The sequence below is a fragment of the Miscanthus floridulus genome, chromosome 16 (genome assembly GCF_019320115.1).
Source record: "Miscanthus floridulus cultivar M001 chromosome 16, ASM1932011v1, whole genome shotgun sequence".
NCBI lineage: Eukaryota > Viridiplantae > Streptophyta > Magnoliopsida > Poales > Poaceae > Miscanthus > Miscanthus floridulus.
This window is the reverse complement of record NC_089595.1, coordinates 42,879,581-42,885,580: the sequence shown is the minus strand read 5'-3', so window position 1 is coordinate 42,885,580 and position 6,000 is coordinate 42,879,581.

Genomic DNA, 6,000 nt, shown 5'->3' with positions numbered 1-6,000 from the left:
TTAGGACCGTCCGATTAGGCAATGGACGGAGTAGATCAGCAGCACGGTTTTGTAAGAGTGTTCTATGCTTCTGTGATTCTGTCCAGCGTGGCAGCGTTAGCACAAGACAGTCCGTGGCTTGTTTGACAGGGTTCTTTGTGACTAATTTCACCAGTGAATTAGAGAATCCCATTTACGTGATTTTATTCTACGAGAGAAGCCGTAGAATGGAGAAATCTATGTTTTTTTTCCTGAAGCCGTTCGCAAAGAAGCCCCACTGGAGGGAAACTTACTCCATGAATACTTGTATTTGTTTTTTTAAATTTGATCAAACCTGAAATAGTTTGATTTAGGACTATTCTTTTTTACAGAAGTAGTATCGCATTAGTATTTGAATTTGGAAGAATTGCTTAGGCACATCCTTGTACGAAGTAGAAAAAAACCTAGCTTTTGTTACAAAGTCAAAACAAAAGCAACTAACATCTCAAATCAATAAGACTGGTTTGTCTAACTAAAGCTTTTTTTTACATTGGAATGTGATGTCACACTACCCAACCTAAGTTAATACTTACTTTCATAGACCAAGGTCGTATAACAAAAGTCTACAACTTATTTTCCTAATTAAACCTTAAAAATTACAAGGTAAATCCTAACTGACATAGGCCTCAAATATAGCACACCATGTGGCCGGATCCACAATAATAGCGTCCCTAATAGAGCAAGTGATTTCGCTCGCTGAGTTGGCCTCCGAAAGAATACAAAACAAAAGGAATGGACATTTTGAGCATCAAACATGAGTGGGTCTGAAACTGCATAGACTACTGGTTCTTTTGGAAGTCATGCGAGACAGGCGACGAAGAACTCACCAGCGAGTTGCTTTTTAACAGTATCTCTCCTCCACGTTGGACATTAGTCGTCGACATGGCTAGTCGTTGGGGACGCCCTAAGGTAGGTATGGCTCTAGCCGCTCCCCCTCTTCATTTCTCAAGAAGGACAAACAGAAAGTGAGGGGGGAAAGGAGGGAGAAAACAAGATGAGCCCCTCACACACTCTGCCAAAGTCTACCTCTATTATAACTAGCTTAAATCACAATTACTATGTGCAAAGGGCACATGTGGATCGCCTCTCTTCCTCTACCTCATCTTGTCCACCTTGAAGCTTAGTGGCATTGTTGCTCCTCATTAGTTTTCAACAAATAGATGGGCAATTATTAAAGAATCTATCATATCTATTTAAGCAATCATTAAAAATCTAGCTGACTTCTTTTTTGTCTCAAGTAGTGGGATCATTTAGCACACCACTTATAGCTTTCTTCCATGCACTTAAACCTAAAGGATTTACCTGCACTACCCAACACAACATTGATTCTAGCAACACTACATATCCTCTTAGCCAATGTTCTTACGGCAGTAAGGCCACGCGCAGTGACCCACCCCCTTCGAGACGCCTAGGCAAATAAGGCACGCGGCGAGGCGATGCCATACACATAGCCTAACCTACAATAGGGTAGCACAAACATACACTGATACATACCTTTTTGCTGCCAAATTACAAGGTGAACATGTATCATTGATCCTCCTCTTTTCAGTTGCCCTTGTTGGCTTGTTCCAAGTAGCATGCATTCCCTTGCAGGTTTCAACATGTGAAGAATGTAATAATGTAACATAAATACTTTGTAATCATCAATGAAATGAAATGAGGATCAAACATTCAAGTGAAATACCTTTTGATGATCTGAAGTCTCTTTTCTTTTCCCAAGCAGCAAGCTACAAATGCAATAAGAAATTTAGCAACACTAGGACACAAGCCCAAAATAATAGTAGTCCACACTCCACAATCACATTATAGTTTACAAACATTCCACAAACATAAACTAGAGTCTTAACAGAATAACAGCCACATTAAACTAGAGTCTTAACAAAATAACAGCCACAAACATAAACTAGAGTCTTAACACAAACATTCCAACTAAGCAATCAACTCCTAATACCCATCATCAAACTCATCATGGACATTTGTAGCATCCATGTTCTCTCCATCACCATTGGTGTCACTTGGAGCATCCTCACAATCGCTCACATCAGCATCATCATGTGAATCATGGTCATCTTCCTCTTCTTCATTGGTTGAACCTGAGTCTTCTTCAACTAGCCCTGAAGGTCCATTTCTTGCACGCTTGTTGTTGCTGGCTTTCCTTTGAAGATTGCGGCCTCACAGTGAGCTTGATGCACCAAGAGCTTCATCAACAAGTTCCCATGTAAGACCATTCTCATTCTCAGCAACCTCACATCCACGCGCACCTTGAGGATGAACATAGCAGCAGTTAGCCCACTCATTGTCCCAATCAAATTGATCAATGACCAAAGGGTTAAAACTTTTTCCTTTTTTCTCACGCCTTATTTGAAACCTAGTCTTCATCTTCCGGTTGTAGGAAACAAAGACAATGGCATTCAACCTCTTATGCAGCAACCTATTCCTTTTCTTTGTATGGATCTACAAAAAAGAATGGGAAAACAACAAACAAAGAGTAATTATCTGGCTGAAACAGTGAATAGCAAAGAAAATAAGTAAATAAGACGAGATGGCATATGGCAATACTCACAAACTCAAATGTTCTCCAGTTTCTTTCGCAGCCTGATGATGAAGCGCAAAGACTCACAATGCGTCTAGCAAACCTTTGAAGCTCAATAGCATGGCCACCATACGAGCGCCACCAATCCGCTAGATTGACAAATACAAACATATATTAGAAATTAGGAATAAAATAGACTTGCTGGAATTAAATTGGGAAAATATAAACAACAGTACAGTACAACACTCACAAGGGCTTAGTTTCTCAAGGTTTTGCTTGGCCATTTTGTCTGAAAATGCATCTCCCCTAAGGGCTTCAGTCCAAGGACTGAGCATCAATCTGGTCTCTAAGTTCTTCATCCTCCACCATTCTTGCAAGCACATCATGAAAAGAACCTCTTAGCTGCCCAACAACTGCATCTTCATTATCTCGTATGAGAGGATGTAATTTTCCAAGATTCAAGTACAGTACAGCCCCATACAGAGGATGGTCTATTTATTTCACCCAACATTTATCAATGAATTCCAAGATTTTTTTAGCAGGAGCTTCTTGCTATCAACAACAAAGCTTAGCTTTGTCTTCTCTTTTGCATGATTCATTAGTTATGCGACCTCTGACATTACAGGCTTCTTGTCAAGGGCCTCGTACCCCTGACTGGCCGGACCTCGGCTATGTAGCTCGTAGCCGCCGTCCGTCACGCCGGCGAGGTTATGCCCCTCTCCCGTCGGCTTGTAGAGAAATAGGGAGATTAGGGATAACTTTCTGCTTGATCTCAATTGGTTCCAGCGTACAGAATATATGGCCCTTTGCCTAACAGATGGAGAAGGCTCTCCTTAATTCTAGGATTAGCCTAACAAGGAAACAACTAACTATCTTTCCTCCTAGCCACTTGCCTGCCCCTCCTGGGTCCTGACCGCGCGCTCGGCGTCCCTGCGGACGTCGCGGGCCCTCCTACGCCGGGCGTATGTGCGCCCGCACATGACATCTCTCCCGCCGTCGAAGACCAGCTCGTCCTCGAGCTGAAAATCAGGGAACCGAGCACGGAAGTCGTCGAAGTCCTCCCAGCTTGCAGACGCTGCCGGTGCATCCTTCCACTGGACCAGCACCTGATGCACTCCTCGCGCCAGCCGGGCATCAGTGATCCTGTCGGGCACCGGCATCACAGCGCCGTTGTGGGTGGCCGGCAGTGTGGGGGGCATTGAGGGCGGCGTGCCGATGAATTTCTTGAGCACCCCGACGTGGAACACATCATGGAGACGGGCCCCCGAAGGCAGCTCTAGCCGAATGGCCACGGCGTTAATGATCTCCACCACGCGGTACGGCCCGATGAACTGAGGCTTGAGCTTGCCGGAGGTGGTACGTGGCAGGGACGCTGCTTGACGCTGCCGGAGCCGAAGGAGAGCCCAATCACCGACTTGATACTCCACCGGGCGGTGATGCTGGTCGTAGACACGCTTCTGGACCGCCTGGGCCTGCTCGAGACGGTAGTGGACATCGTCGAGGAAGGCCGCGCGTTCCTCCATCTCCTAGGCCACAGCAGCCACGCGCGTCTCGCCGGGCTCATACGAACGGATGGTCGGCGGGTCGCGGCCGTATACCACGCGGAACGGCATTTCCCGGAGCGACGACTGGAAGGCCGTGTTGTAGATGTACTCCGCCCACGGTAGCCAACGAAGCCACTGGCGAGGACGGTCACTGGCGAAGCAGCGGAGGTACATGACGATCACCCTGTTGGCTGCCTCCGTCTGGCCATCCGTCTGCGGGTGGAACGCGGACGACATGAAGAGTTTGGTCCTAGTGAGCCGCATGAGCTCAGTCCAGAACGCGAATGTGAACACCGGATCGCGGTCCGAGACGATGGACTGTGGCACGCCATGAAGGCGGACGATGTCGCCGAAGAAGGCTTGGGCGACGGACTCGACGGTGTAGGGATGGGCCAGCAGGAGGAAGTGGCAGTACTTGCTGAAGCGGTCGACGACGGAGAGGATGACCGTCTTGCCCTGTACCCGGGGAAGTGCCTCAATGAAATCAATGCCGACGTCCGCCCACACACTAGAAGGGATGGGCAGCAGCTGTAGCAGACCGGCCGGGCGCAGATGGTCCGACTTGTACTTCTGGCAGGTGGCACATGCCTTCACAAACTCCTACACCAAACGTTTCATGTTGGGAAAATGGAAATCACGCCGGAGGCGGTGCAGTGTGCGGTGGATGCCCTCGTGGCCGTCCTCGTGGACCGCGGCCAGGATCTCCTGGAGAAGCGGCGACGCCGAGGGGATGTAGAGGCAGCCCGCGAGGGCGACCAAGCCGTCGGTGATGGCCCACGGCGCCGCGCGGGTGCCCGCTCGGAGCTCGTCGTGGATGGCGACCAGCGCGGGGTCCGTGGCCTGGGCATGTCAAAGGCGCTTGATGAAGTCGAACCGGGGCGCCGAGATGGCCAGCAGCTCGCCGTCCTCGATGTCACGGTGGGAGAGTGCGTCGGCGACCGTGTTCGTGGCGCCAGAGCGGTACTCCACTGAGAAGTCGAAGCCCAAGAGCTTGCCGACCCAGTGGTGCTGCGGGATCGTGGCGAGGCGCTGGTCGAGGAGGTACTTCAAGCTGTAGTGATCCATCTTGACGAGGAAGCGGCGCCCCCAGAGGTAGGGCCTCCAGTGCTGGACGGCCTGAACCAGGCCAATAAGCTCGCGTTCATACGCGGCTAGGGTGCGGTGGTGAGGCGCCACTGGCCGGCTGAAGTAGGCCAGCGGGTGTCCCTCCTAGACCAGAATGGCGCCGAAGCCCGCTGTCGACGCGTCGCACTCGACGATGAACATCTTGGCGAAGTCGGGCATGGCAAGAATGGGGGCGGACGTGACCGCCGCCTTGAGCGCCGAGAACGCTGTGGCCACGGCGTCGTCCCAAGCGAATCCATCCTTCTTGAGGAGCGCCGTGAGGGCCGCGGCCACCGTGCCGTAGTTATGCACGAACTTGCGGTAGTATCCCGCGAGTTCGAGGAACCCGCGAACAGCACGAGCGGAGCGCGGTGTTGGCCAGTCATGGATGGCCTGCACCTTGGCCGGATCCACGATGACGCTCGCCACGGAGATGACGTGGCCGAGGTACGCGACGGCGGTGGCACCGAAGGAGCATTTGGCGCGCTTGACAAAGAGCTGGTGGCGGCGAAGCTCGTCGAGGACCACACGCAGGTGCCGCAGGTGATCTGCCCATGTGCTGCTATAAACCAAGATATCATCAAAAAATACCAGGACGAAGCGACGGAGAAACGGCCGGAGGACGTCATTCATCAGGGCTTGGAAGGTGGCCGGCGCGTTGCACAAGCCGAACACCATGACCAGAAACTCGTACAAGCCTTCATGTGTGCGAAAGGCCGTCTTGTGGTTGTCCTCAGGCCGCATGCGGACCTGGTGGTACCCCGACCTCAGGTCGAGCTTGGTGAAGAACTTGGCGCCGTT